Consider the following 15,403-nt stretch of genomic DNA (forward strand, 5'->3'; position numbering starts at 1 on the left):
TTGATATGCGATCAATTTTCAGATATCACCCTTAAGGAAGTCAGCTACTTATACCTTTTGATTGCAGGTAACCTGAAAATTAAAGTTTTTAGAAAATATTTTAAGGAACTCCGTCTTTGTTTTAAATATCTGGTTAATTTACCAATGCACATATGACAAAATCTGATATTAAGTATCTTGATATGCCATCAATTTTTAGATATCACGCTTAAGGAAGTCAGCTACTAATACCTTTTGATTCCTGGTAACCTGAAATTTCAAGTTTTTCATAAATATCTTAAAGAACTCTGTATTTGTATTAGATATCTGACTAATTTACAACTATCTACGTGAAGAAGTATGATATTAGGTATCTTGATATACCATCAATTTTCAGATATCACCCTTAAGGAAGTCAGCTACTTATACCTTTTGATTGCAGGTAACCTGAAAATTAAAGTTTTTAGAAAATATTTTAAGGAACTCCGTCTTTGTTTTAAATATCTGGTTATTTCAATAGAACAGAACGATAACACGTATTGGCAGTCTTTGTCATGGCTTTACTTAATAAAAACATATTTCCAATTCAACGACAATGTTCATATCAATACAAACCATCAGTATGTATATCATATACACTCTGTAATGAAATGCATGATCTACAACGACTTTTGGATAGTAATGTTGTAGCATCAATAGTTCATGCATGTTTGAGTCAATCAATCAATAATTCACTCAATATTTTCAATCAATCAATCAATCAATATTTCAATTCACCAATGTATTAATCAATCAATAATTCATTCAATATTTTCAATCAATATTTCAATCCACCAATGTGTCAATCAATCAATATATCAATCAATAATTCATTCAATATTTTCAATCAATATTTCAATCCACCAATGTGTCAATCAATCAATATTTTCAATCAATCAATATTTCAATCCACCAATGTGTCAATCAATCAATATATCAATCAATCATTCAATGTCAATAAGCCCAATTATTGGCCACGGACCTGGACTGAAACAAAATCTGTGGCAGGCTTAGCAAAATTCGGCCATATGTCTTCATGTATGTTTAAGAAATGTTAACATACATGAAGACATCCGCCACAAGCGGGCAAAATTTTGCTCGAGCCATGTCAGGGAGACTGCTTATCAAATAGTAGTTAGGTTAAGGAAATATTCTAGCGTTTCTTTGGACAATGCTGAGCAATCCATCCCAGATAGTTTAAAAACATAACCTGAGCAATGTCAGACAATGCATACTGTGTCTGTGAAATTTGGAAGAGCATTGTTGAAGACCTAGGTATTTTATGTATTCGGCATTGTATGATGTTACGAATGAAGCTAAAGAGTTGATAATACTCGTACGTGCGTTGTCTGCTGCAATATTGAGAACGTATGTGTATAGTAACGCCTGGGGGAGGATCTGGGACGATATGAACCGAGTTTGTGGAAGAAGTTTGTAAATAGGCATCCTGGCAATAGTTAATTTCAGAAATTTTTGCAATCTAGCCAATGGCGGTGTACCAATACGGCCCCCCTCCCCAATTAATTAATATAACATCAGGCTTGCCCCTTTGTGCAACAATAGGCTCCACCTCCGTTCACACCATACCACTCTTACCACACTAAAAAATGTGCTGTAGTAAATCCATATACGGCGGGCAGGATAATGAATAATGGAAGAGGCAATAATCCAGACAGTAGTATTGAATTAGGACGCACAATATTGCAGGTATACTTAAAAATTTGAATTTTTAGGCTCTGATATAGGCATTAAATGATTCACATTTCCATCTGCCTCTAGCCTCAATTTCGTGTTGGGGATCTAGACCGGTGAATTCAATAGGCCTGTGCAATAATGATGCAAGTTGACATTTTGTGAGCGGTTTGGCATTAAGGTGGCAGTAAAATGGGCCACGTGATTGGTCTAATGGACAAAAAATTGTGCATGTGCTTGAACAATGAATCTGCTCGTGAGTTGAGTGAAATGTGCAACATAGAACCCCTATTGCATTGATGTTTTGAGCCAGTTATAAACAACGAAATATGTACATCGCCTATTGATACGTCATTGTACAATAGTGTAGGAGCGACATGACTAGCAACAACCCGCAACAATGCAAAAATTGCCAACTGAAATGCGGTGGGAAACGTGGCGGCTTCGTATGAACTTGAACAAACTATTGGTAGGATAGATATACGAAGAGTGATAGGGAAACGGGCATGCTTTACTAGGTTCAGCCTATGGAATCCCTGTAGGATTGAGCTTACTATGAAGGTTTTGTGTTGTCAATACCGCCCTCTAACTGAATTTTATAACTAATGCACCTAACCGTTGAAAACGATACTTAGGTGGTACTTAAGAAAGCAATATAGTTGATAAGCTGGTGAACTGGTGGGGGCCAACATAGCTGGAATTCATACTTGGTACGAAAGTTTGAAGAGAGTTTATGCCCATTTGATAAGTTGATGCTGTGTGGTTTAAGGCATGGGCCTTTAAAGTGATGATCGCAACATTTGAGGTCGATGAATCCATAATTCACTGAATATTTTGAATCAAACAATGAATATTTAAATGTACCAGTGTGTATGTAGCAATGTGTCTGTGGTTTTTCACTGATTTGAAGGGTTATCTGGTTTGAAACCTAGGATTGCATATATACATGAGCCATAACCCAGCATCAATGGAACCAAAGGAGGTTGAGGGATTTTGTTGTTGTTGGCCTGAACACCTATCGTACTCGAGCCGGTTAGAACTAGTTACGATCATGTGCTATGCGAATTTTTAGATGCCCTGGATGTCAGAAGGGTGCCTAGCTAAATATATACTTGCGAATATCAAAAATCCATCTATGGAGTTATGAATCGTGGGAATTTTGTTATGTTTGATGATGGGTTCGAGAACTAATTGACCTTGTATGATTGAAAATTTGTGCGTATCATGGTTGTTGTGTGATTGTGAATTGAAGAGTTAAGATAAATTGACATAATGCTTTGCCCAAATTTTATCTTTGATGGCTTGAGAAACGTGAGCCCCAAGTTCATCAGTAATGGTTGTAATAACAAGATGTGTTTGTAAAACATACATGTATATGCCCCCATGGTGCAAAATTGAAAACGGGTATACACGTGCCTAATTTGATTGATAGTAGTATCACCAATTCGAAATAGAGCAGACAATATCTTCCAATGTCAGGAGTGGATTGACCAAGTGACCAAATATCAAGGGGGGTCATCTACTTCTTATGCTGTACCAGATTTGGTTTCAGTAAAGCGAAGAATTCTTAAAATTAGGAAACAATTAAACCATTGACCACGTAACCTCAAAATCAATAGGGGTCATCTTCTCCTTAAGATGTACCAAATTTGATATCTGTCAAGCAAAGGGTTCTCAAGATATTGATTGGACAATATATTTTTATGTCCAATTTGACCATTGACCTTTGGCCATGTGACCTCAAAATCGAGGGAGGGGGGGTCATCTCATGAAGATGCACCAGTGTACCAAATTTGATGTCTGTTAAGCAAAGGGTTATCTAGACATTAAGTGGTCAATATATACACATGTCCAGTTTGACCCTTGGCCTTTAACCATGTGACTTAAAATCAAGAGGGGTCATCTTGTGATGATGTACCAGTGTACCAAGTTTGATATCTGTCAAGCAAAGGGTTCTCTAGACATTGAGTGGTCAGTATATAATTTCTATGTCCTGTTTGATCCTTGACCATGTGACCTCAAAATCAATAGGGGTTATCTACTCTTTGGGATGTACCAGTGTACTAAGTTTGATGTCTGTCAAGCAAAGGGTTCTCAAGATATTGAGCAGACTAGGTATTCCTATGTCCAGAGAAGATTGACCCTTGACCAGAAAAACAATAGGGGTCCTGGTCAACTCATAACCAAGTTAACAACTCTCATATGAAATATTACGATGAAGTAATTGGTTATATTGAGCGGGCAACACGTAGTCTGCCAACCATCAGGTGCAAACTAATATATGCCCCTCTTCCTTGAAAGGGGGGGGGGGGGGCATAATAATTATATTATAATAAATAACCATTAAGCACTGCACACAATAAAATTGATACAGCCTGTTATTAAAGTAGTAAATGGAAATTATCATAGCATTAAGGCAGGTAATATCAAAACAATGCTAGCAAAACATCAATAATATGAAATTACGAAAATTATAAACATGCTGTGCGATAAGAAAGGGGATTTTCACCTGTTATGAAGGGTGTCGACGGTGGCTGTGTGGGTGCGGTGGTTTCCGCGATTAGGCTGGGAGGCTACCTTTGTGATTAAATGATAGTTGTGTCCTATATGCCCATCTGATTCTCCTCTTGGGGTTGACCTGATGTCGGACGGGGCTGAATCCGAGTTGGAATTGCAGGGGTCAGATTCTGTGTGGGCAATGACCGAAGAGCTGGATGTTGTGACGGTCTAGCGTAAGGCGATTTAGATGGTCGCTTGGTACGTCGCAACATTTTCTACGAAGTTGAACAATATTATCAGAGGAATAATATGAATCAGCACGTGTTGTCGGGTTAGCTAAGTAGGCCTAAATATAAACATTACGATCTTACAGATAAGTTTAAAAATAAACAAAATTAATGCTTAAATATTACAGTAGATGTATGGGAATAGAATAGCAACCCTTAAGAGTTAATTCAATAATATCAAAAGAACCGACCATGATGCCATACACGGCGTGTACAATATGTCAGTAGAGATGAAGCGAGTCGCCTAGTAAAACCCATGAAGAAAAACGTTAAGCTGTCAAATTAATCAAAAATAATTGAACGTAAATACGTACCGCAGTTTAGATATGTTTTTACTATACCCAAATATATTGTGAATCAGTCGAGGACGGGTGATGGTGTTGAATTGAAATTCCAGATCTGTTCAATTTGGATTTTCGTTGACATGCAACTCGAAAAGGACCGGCAATTAGCGCTTGCACACTATATATACCCAGGGATTAGAAAGAGGGAAAGGGTCATAATAGGTATTTGGGGGGGGGGGGGGGGGGGGGGGGGGGGGGGGTAGTGTCAAAACCGCGCAATTCAATTGATTGCAAGAGTTATGTTTCTTTGCCTGAACAACAAATACTTGTTCTGTTCATTTCAATAACAGGACTTAACTCATAGTGAGTTAAGTCGGATTAATTTACTAATGTACATATGACAAAATCTGATATTAGGTTTCTTGATATGCAATCAATTTTTAGATATCATGCTTAAGGAAGTCAGCTACTTATACCTTTTGATTCCAGGTAACCTGAAATTTCAAGTTTTTCATAAATATCTTAAAGAACTCCTTGTTTGTATTAGATATCTGACTAATTTACAACTATCCATGTGAAGTGGAATGGTATTAGGTATCTTGATATGCCATCAATTTTCAGATATCACGCTTAAGGAAGTCAGCTACTTATACCTTTTGATTCCAGGTAACCTGAAATTTCAAGTTTTTCATAAATATCTTAAAGAACTCCTTGTTTGTATTAGATATCTGACTAATTTACAACTATCCATGTGAAGTGGAATGGTATTAGGTATCTTGATATGCCATCAATTTTCAGATATCACGCTTAAGGAAGTCAGCTACTTATACCTTTTGATTCCGTGTAACCTGAAATTTCAAGTTTTTCATAAATATCTTAAAGAACTCTGTATTTGTATTAGATATCTGACTAATTTACAATTACCCACGTGAAGAAGAGTGATATTAGATATCTTGACATGCCATAAGTTTCCAGATATCACGCTTAAGGAAGTCAGCTACTTATACCTTTTGATTCCTGGTAACCTGAAATTTCAAGTTTTTCATAAATATCTTAAAGAACTCTGTGTTTGTATTAGATATCTGACTAGTTTACAACTATCCATGTGAAGTGGAGTGATACTAGGTATCTTGATATGCCATCAATTTTCAGATATCACCCTTAAGGAAGTCAGCTACTCATACCTTTATCATTAACCTTTATCTGGTAGCGAGCTATCAGTAATTATAACTTTTATATTTTGTAGTAGCTGGCTACGAGTAGCTAACTTTTCTTACTTTTAGTATCTGGCTCACAGGCACTTGTTTCTGTATACATGTATAAGTTATGACGTCTGTATACTAATATAATTATTAGTATACAGACGTCATAACTTATATACAGAAACAAGTGCCTGTGAGCTGGCTACTAGTAACTGGCTACTAGTAGCTAACTTTTCCTGGTTCAAGTAGCTGGCTACTAGTAGCCAACTTTTCTTTTTTTTTTAAGTAGCCAGTTACTAGTAGCTGGTTACTAGTAGCCAACTTTTCTTTTTTTTTAAGTAGCCAGTTACTAGTAGCTGGTTACTAGTAGCCAACTTTTCTTTTTTTTTAAGTAGCCAGTTACTAGTAGCTGGTTACTAGTAGCCAACTTTTCTTTTTTTTTAAGTAGCCAGTTACTAGTAGCTGGTTACTAGTAGCCAACTTTTTTTTTTTTTTTAAGTAGCCAGTTACTAGTAGCTGGTTACTAGTAGCCAACTTTTCTTTTTTTTAAGTAGCCAGTTACTAGTAGCTGGTTACTAGTAGCCAACTTTTCTTTTTTTTAAGTAGCCAGTTACTAGTAGCTGGTTACTAGTAGCCAACTTTTCTTTTTTTTTAAGTAGCCAGTTACTAGTAGCTGGTTACTAGTAGCCAACTTTTCTTTTTTTTTTAAGTAGCCAGTTACTAGTAGCTGGTTACTAGTAGCCAACTTTTCTTTTTTTTAAGTAGCCAGTTACTAGTAGCTGGTTACTAGTAGCCAACTTTTCTTTTTTTTAAGTAGCCGGTTACTAGTAGCTGGTTACTAGTAGCCAACTTTTCTTTTTTTTAAGTAGCCGGTTACTAGTAGCTGGTTACTAGTAGCCAACTTTTCTTTTTTTTAAGTAGCCAGTTACTAGTAGCTGGTTACTAGTAGCCAACTTTTCTTTTTTTTAAGTAGCCGGTTACTAGTAGCTGGTTACTAGTAGCCAACTTTTCTTTTTTTTAAGTAGCCGGTTACTAGTAGCTGGTTACTAGTAGCCAACTTTTCTTTTTTTTAAGTAGCCAGTTACTAGTAGCTGGTTACTAGTAGCCAACTTTTCTTTTTTTTAAGTAGCCAGTTACTAGTAGCCAACTTTTCTTTTTTTTAAGTAGCCAGTTACTAGTAGCCAACTTTTCTTTTTTTTTAAGTAGCCAGTTACTAGTAGCTGGTTACTAGTAGCCAACTTTACCGATCTGCCCCGGTGTCGTTATTCAGGTGAGTCAAGACCTTATAAGTAGTGACTTAATTGTAGAAGAAGTTGTTACGATAAGGCGTGAAATATGCCCCAATTAAAAAAAGATTTTACAAATGAAGTATATTATGCTGGTAAATATCCCCTCTAAAACAAATTTGGAATAGAACTCAAATTATCACTAAGTAACCGATTGAGATTGTAAGTTACAGTGTCATGCCATTAGATGTCGTCCGTAACGAATAAAATGTTTACACTAGTTTATATCAAAGTTATTTTTAGGAAATGCAGCCGAAAAACAACATGTTTATTCCATTCCTAGTGAATTTACAATGTTTATAGCATAAATATTAAGATAATCTCAGCTAATACTGTAAATATTTGTATGTTTGGAAGACTTTTACTGACCCCCTTTTTCGGTTTTCCGCTGTGGGACATCATTTCCCCACTATTTCTATACCCAACTTATCAGAATGTCGGTTACTCAAACACATGCCTGTGGTATAAGCTGATGTTTGAAACATAGAAGAAATGCTGTTTTAATACAACTTTCCATTTCTCTGATTTCTTAGTAAAAATGAGAATTATAACCAAATTTCCCGTTATTACATGTATGTAATTTTTTGCAATATAATTAACAGATACCAGTGACTAACAAATTGATAAAAAAAATGTAACATTATACAAATATTGCTGTTTTTGAGGTCAATACAATGATTAAACCGCCTGAATACAATGTAGTACAATATTCACCGAACCCAAAGGACGAGGTGAATACTGTACTTCGAAGATGACTTAATATCGTATTGACTGAAAAAACACAGCAACATTCATTTTTAGCTCACCTGAGCTGAAAGCTCAAGTGAGCTTTTCTGATTGCTTGTTGTCCGTCGTCTGTAAACTTTTTACATTTTCGACTTCTTCTCCAGAACCACTGGGCCAATTTCAACCAAACTCGGTCAAAAGCATCCTTAGGGGAAGGGCTTTCAAGTTTGTTCAAATGAAGGGCCATGTTCCCTTCAAAGGGAAGCTTATCACAAAAATGCAAAAATAGGGTGGTGTCATTTAAAAATCTTCTTCTCAAGAACCACTGGGCCAGAAAAGCTGAAATTTACATGAGACGACAATAGAGGATCAATTTTTACATACAAATATATAGGAAAAATCATTAAAAATCTTCTTCTGAGAAAATCACTTGGTCAAAAAAGTTTGCATTCACATGAAAGCTTCCTGACCTAGTACAGATTCAATTTTGAAAAAATCATGGCCCCGGGAGTAGGTTGGGGTCACAATAGGGATCAAAGTTTTACAGGCGAATATATAGGGAAAATCTTTAAATATGAGCCAAGGTTACTCAGGTGAACGATGTGGCCCACGGGCCTCTTTATTATATGATTTAATGATTAGATTATATAAACTCCTTAAGTCATCCATGCCATCTTCCTTGCTGACATACCGGCCCGTCGGACTATCGGACCGTCGGAATACTGGGCGGTCACCGATACGCCGTCATCCGTGGCGGTGTTGGTGATTTGCCTCCGCAAGGCAGAATGGTGGTCACAATATATCCACCCTGTATCTGTCATTGATTGTAAGGGTATAAGACCCTTTCCTGGGTCCTCGTATTTAATTGCGGTTCACCATGGAGATCGTCTCCATGTTAGGGCTGGCCCCTTAGTGTCTTTGATTGTAATGTCGTACAACCTGGTTTCTCCGACACGAAGTGAAGTTACAATGATGGTTGATTGGACATTGAAACAGGCTCTTGTGTATTAAAGGTGATCGTTCTGGCATGGTGTTCGACCCAGTGATGCCAGCATTTCGTATAATTAGATAGGGATTTCTGGCACCCTTCCGTGGGGCAAGGCATGCCTCCTTCCACCCATGATGGTCTTATATCCTCATCCAAGGTTGCCATCACCTCCTGGGCCACGGAAATATCCAAAATACACATGCAACTACAATAAATGTTCTAGAATTAAGAATTAATCAATTATTTCAGAGTAAAATTGATACGGAATAGAGGCCTCAACATTCCATTCTTTACAATGAAATAATAGAATAGTAACAGTCAATTTCAGATTTCCCATTTAATTCCCGAAATGCAAGTTCAGATTTTAAAATATTTTTTTTCTCTCCGTCACCCCTTTCTAAACTGGGAGAAAATTTTGGAATCATTTGTCTGATTTCCTTTTGAATATCTTCTCTAAATTCTTCGGTATTAGGGACACATAAACCACGTTTTGTTTTTACGAAAGTGGGTTTTGCCTCAGTCCAGTCAAGGTCGCACTGTGACAAAGAAGTTTCGTCAACAAGGTCACTTGTGTTTGAATAATACCCATCACTAAAATACATTGACCGATTCCCGTCTATTGTCAGGTATTGTTTGAAAAGGAGTTGCGTAACCCGGTCTATCTTCTCGCGGTGCACGAGGAGTACACGACTCAGTACTTTTCATAATACGGTCAGCTACTCGAACAGGTGGGTTTTTTCTGTCTGAATATGCAGAATTCTGCTTTAATTGACCGTCAGAAACTCGACAAAAATCTTGTGGGTTTAAAATATCTTGAGACGACATAGCCATTTTCTTAGAAAAAAAAATTCATCAAGTTGAAACTGAGTATATAAGACAGCTGACTAAAGCGTGGGTGTGAAACTCACAAACGCTTTTACCAACAACCCCCCAAAAGCCAAAACAGTGAGTTCAAATCCTGGTCACGCCACCACTTTTTGTTATAGGATTAAAATCTTCGGTGTCTTGTGATGGAGGGTTTGACCGTTTTGACACCATTTTCAAAATAATTGGTCACCCGCACCTTAATTTGTATTATTTCCCAGGTTCTTTTGGATTTGCATTCTGTTTGGTCTTATCTTTGAGTATATCTTCACATCTTGAGTCAGCTGTAATGGCAACACAGTTCAACAGACAAAGACGTTTATTTAACACACAAAGAAGAGAGAAAAATAAATACAAGATGATACAAAAATGATAAGGAAAAATCCTGTCTCTGAATAGAAACTATATAATAATAATGAATAAACCAACCCCCAACCCAGGGTAGTGACAAGATACTTACAGCAAGTTAATGCTTTCTAAGTCCCCTAACTAACTTAGGAAAATCAGGGTATTTACACTAAATTGGGACAATAGAAAATCATAACTTTGAATATATTGAATAGAATATTGAGGGTATGAACTTTACCCGTATTTTAGTACCACCTTTTGAGGTTAAATCATGTAATTCCGGATAATGATCCAATGAAAATCAAGATTACGAAAGTTAAAGATTGTTTTGATGATTGAACACGTGGGCATCTGTAGAAACTGTCAGATAAGACCTGTGTGTAAATAAACAACTAACAGAGGGTAGTACAAGAGACAGATAAAATAAAACACAAATAATATGCATTTAAGTTCATTCCTGCTACAAATAAATAGACCGATCGCTTCAACAATCTGGAATCCCTGCGTTACTGAATTGTTTCACCATGGTCCACGGTGAGATAAATGATAGAGAAAGTTACATTAAATTTAAGCTAATAGGTTTCATTCCTAATGATTCAACACTAGGTCAAGATATTTTGATCCAAAGCGATAAGTATGTTCAATTACGAATTTAAAACAACGTATGACACTAGACTAATGGAAATCTGATGTATTGTCACTTGATACAAAGTGTATTTATTTCATTGACAACCCTTTATTTATCATTAAGGCAAGGTTCTTTTCAGCTTTCTTAATTAATTCGAAGTGTCTTGAAATTTCAGTATTTGTAAATTGTACAATTTGTAAATTGTGTCAAAGAAGTTAGGGAAGAAAATCGAAGTGAGTCGTGCAACCCATTGTTACAAAAGGTTCTGCGGTCCGGGGGGGGGGGGGGCAGCTTGTGTCGGAAAATAGACATCGGGTTTTTCACGTGTTAGATAGATATATTTTGATATTTCGGTCTGATTCGCTCTTCATTACAGAAGCGAAAAAATGAAGTATTATATCGATAGATATAGATATGTAAGAGCTTGTTCTGCATATAGTCAGTTTTTAAATCGAGGTATGCTACTGACAAACAAGTTGATGGTACAGGGGTTTCAACAGTCTCAATTGAAGTCAGCATTTCGCAAATTCTATGGTCGTTATAACGATCTAGTTCGTCAATACAACCTATCATTGGGTCAAATGCTGTCTGACGTGTTTCATACCGATTGTTGCGCCGTTCTTGACACACTGATTTTGATTGCGGATAACTCCGTTTACCTGAACAGGATATAGGGCTCACGGCGGGTGTGACCGGTCGACAGGGGATGCTTACTCCTCCTAGGCACCTGATCCCACCTCTGGTGTGTCCAGGGGTCCGTGTTTGCCCAACTATCTATTTTGTATTGCTTGTTGGAGTTATGAGATTGATCACTGTTCGTTATCTTCACCTTTCATCGGTATTGTTTTATTCGGGAGTGACCGTTGTCGTCCTAATAAGAAGTATTGCAGACTTTTCATATTCCTCCATGATATAAATATGGAGAGGATCCAGTTGTTCTGTGGGTTACGAGACGTTGTAAGGACCAAATAGAATTGTTTCTCTTCATGCACACTCAGCTCAGCAGGGACACTTCCTTTTCTCTCATAGTCAATCTCTGTGGGGACATCCCCAAAGCATCCACGATCCCTGGGATCGTACTTCACGAGGTCAGATCACGTTGAAATCCTAAAACTGGTCAACCTAAGATATTTAATTATTGTGCACGCAAATATATCTCCTATTGATCAAATATAAAATTCAATACCTGCTCTAATAACTCGTGTATTAAAGGTGAAGATAACGAACAGTGATCAATCTCATAACTCCTATAAGCAATACAAAATAGAGAGTTGGACAAACACGGACCCCTGGATATATCAGAGGTGGGATCAGGTGCCCAGAAAGAGCAATCGTCGCTAGTCGACCGGCCACACCCGCCATGAGCCATATATCTTGATCAGTATCCGTAGTCAAAATCAGTGTACCAATAACGGCCTAACAACCGGTATGAAACACATTAGACAGCATTTAACCCAATGATAGGTTGTATAGGGTCTGTAAGTCTCGTTTGGTTTCACTTTCGGTTTTACTACTTCCGGGTACAACAACATGTGGAATATATTAAGTCATAACAGAGAATCGGCGCTAATATGTAATTTGGTGTATTGTTAAGCGATCAGCTGCATACATGAGACTGGGAAAACCCTGCCATGTAGTTTATTTAGGTTCCTAGTCGATGCTACAGTAAGGAAGCGGTGGATATAGGTACGTAATATTATCACAATTCAACGAATAATCATGTCAAATTAACACACGTGTGTATAAACTGACAGAATATACTGGATGTGTTGTTTAGATATTTCAGAGGGGGTAGGCCTACAAAAGATTTTGACAGACGAACTGATAAAAATAAAATAATAAGAGCAAACAATTACATGTATGATATACTACAATTTCATAAATGGGGGGGGGGGGGGTAAGTTTTTCTTCGTTATTGATTTCAACATTTATTAACATCTTTTACTACATAATTCCCTTCTGTCTGAAAAGGGGAAGGAACACTTATTTATTGTATCAATAATATAGAAAAAATAACCTTGCTAGGAAAAGGGGAAAGGGTTGACAGGACACCCTTGATACTACTTGCCTTTATATAGGCTCCTGCATGATTAAATTTTGTATTGTGTTTCAAGAGAACTGGCATATATCTTTATTGTATAATTATGTAAAAGTGACACATGGCCTTGAAAAGAATGATTGTAACACTCATATTCTGTGCTTATTTCATAAACTACAACTTTGTTGTGTAGTGAGCCACTTTAAGTCAATAAAAACAGCAACTTATGGTATATTACTTTTTTTTCATTGACACAAAGTCACGAAACCTGCTGAAGCAGAAGCATCTGCTTCAAACGTACATGTAGGAACCGAAGTTGATACTGCTACCAATATATATGTACCAGACAACAATGAAGTGCATCTACATGATCACGAGTATACAGCACCAAACCCTCAACATTTAAAAAGGTACAGTGCACGATACAAGTATTCTAGTACATCAAACCAGGAAGTTACAACGGTTGTTACGTTTAGTGTCAGGTGGTTTTTCTGTATTTTCTTCATTCTCATTTCAGTGTTATCTAAATTTATATGCACACCAAATACTATAATGGTATTGCTTTTGTTCTTACAGCTTCCCTTGAAGACTAGGATGTTGTAAACTTGCAGTGAGAAATATACCTGCTTAATTAAAGAAAACCATCCTGGACAATTGGTAACATCATAATTGAAAGACCCTGGAAAGGTATGTTTTAGCGGTTCGTTAAGGAAAAATGAACAATGCACTTTCTATACACTGACTAGTTATCAATTTCACAGGTCAGCGCAGATTTCACAATATTCAATTACCTAGTAATTTTAGGGGGGTATAAATGTTGCTGTATACACCATTTTCTGTGGATATTTTTCATATATTCATGAAATTTTGTTTGAAGGGATCATGAACACTGTTGGGAGTGTCCATTCAACTGAAATATAAAAGTCAGAAGAATTGAAGATTGCAATGGATGCAACAGAAGTGACCTAATATGACCAAATTGATATGAATAGCCAGTTTTTCGCTTGCAGTAATGACAAGAGTCGCCACAAAGAAAAGACCTTAATGTGTATTACACCTAATGCAGCTTATCCAATCTGTATGCTGGATACAAATCTAATTTGGCAATTGTGAACCATTGTGGCATTTTAGAGAAGTTGCAAGTTGGTGATATATTCCTGGCGGACAAAGGATTTTGTATATTTGACAAACTTCCAAATGACATGACACTTAATATCCCATTCTTTCTTACAAATAAATCCCACTTCTCAAAAGAGGATGCACAACTTTGCTATAAAATTTCCAGATGCAGAATCCATGTTGGATGGGAAAATGAGAGAATAATTTTTTTTTTAAATTCCTTAGCCATATTCTATCATAGTATAGATATTGATCTGACAAAATATTTCAGATTTGTGTGGATCTTGTGAATTTGCAGGTTCCCCTTTTGAAGAAGATTGCAGATAAATCCTACAAACTTATTACATTAATTGCATGTATATATATACCTTAAATATGCACATACCTGCCACATTGAATTTTTAAAGTTAAAAGTAATGAATACCATATATGCAATATAACTTTTCTACATATTTATATAAATATAAAGCCTTTTATATTCATATCAATATAAAGCCCTTTGGAACGTCTCCATCAGAATGAAATATTCTCTAGAGGAACGTTAAACAATATACAATCAAACATAAAGCCTTTTGTTCTCATTCTGAAGATTTTCAAATCTGCATTATTAAGAAAGAAGTAAAATCCATTGTTTTAGTAAATGCATGTAATTGAATGATTTTTGTAAAGCTGGACACTGTGTCTATACATACATGTATTTTGGTTCATCTAAAATAAGAAAAACTCTGTCTATAATGTTTATTCAATAAATATACATGTAATTACATAACTTTGATAGATGCACCACTGATATCATAATAAAGTATATGTACATGTGGTTATGTGTGTTGTTTTAGACTGCAAAAATACTTCATTATTATAATTAAACTCTATCACGCTTAAAAGGTTGACCATAATACTTCTTTGTCAATGTGAATTATTTGAGTGTCACTAGGAATCCACACTAGCAAATCACTGCATTGGGTGTCTTTCAGGTGGTGTTGTCCTTGAATCTGATGCCAATATTCAAATTTTGTTTTGAGGTGCAGCGAACCATCCCTTGCATCACATTCTAAAATGGCAAATGTCATTACATGTATTGATACAATATACATGATTTACAAGTGCTCTGATTAGTGGTGAAAGTATTATACTGCAATATGCATACTTATTTTGACATAGATGTACTGCAGTATTCAAAACTTGATGCAAGTAAAGTTTATAAAGAACATTAGCAGTTCAATATCACAAGTATTTGTATTTCATTCATAAAATGTTACTTTAAAATTATAATAAACTTGGATACATCCATAATGATATATATGAATACATACATTGTATATGTACAGCTAATGTATGTGTGTTAGGTACACATACACATAATTGTTCAATCTATAATGCTGACTTACCAAGAGGGAAATCCCAACATTTGCACAGGCCTATTT

General features: G+C 36.2%; 2 long non-coding RNA genes across 2 annotated transcripts in view; one reads left to right on the top strand and one right to left on the bottom strand.

The window, feature by feature from the left end:
* The first annotated feature begins 12,218 nt into the window (after positions 1-12,218).
* Positions 12,219-14,796, top strand: LOC125647605 (uncharacterized). Its single transcript, XR_008795917.1, has 4 exons — positions 12,219-12,508; positions 13,120-13,270; positions 13,437-13,547; positions 13,738-14,796. It is a non-coding gene; the product is annotated as an uncharacterized LOC125647605 (long non-coding RNA).
* LOC125647606 (uncharacterized) overlaps positions 14,701-15,403 on the bottom strand; it is a 3,878-nt gene continuing 3,175 nt past the window's right edge. The window contains exons 3-4 of the long non-coding RNA XR_007360013.2: positions 15,368-15,403; positions 14,701-15,030 (exon numbers count right to left, since the gene is read on the bottom strand). The exon at positions 15,368-15,403 is cut by the window's right edge and continues 203 nt beyond it. This is a non-coding gene — a long non-coding RNA (uncharacterized LOC125647606). The remainder of the gene's footprint in view (positions 15,031-15,367) is intronic.

Source organism: Ostrea edulis, chromosome 6, assembly GCF_947568905.1.
Source record: "Ostrea edulis chromosome 6, xbOstEdul1.1, whole genome shotgun sequence".
NCBI lineage: Eukaryota > Metazoa > Mollusca > Bivalvia > Ostreida > Ostreidae > Ostrea > Ostrea edulis.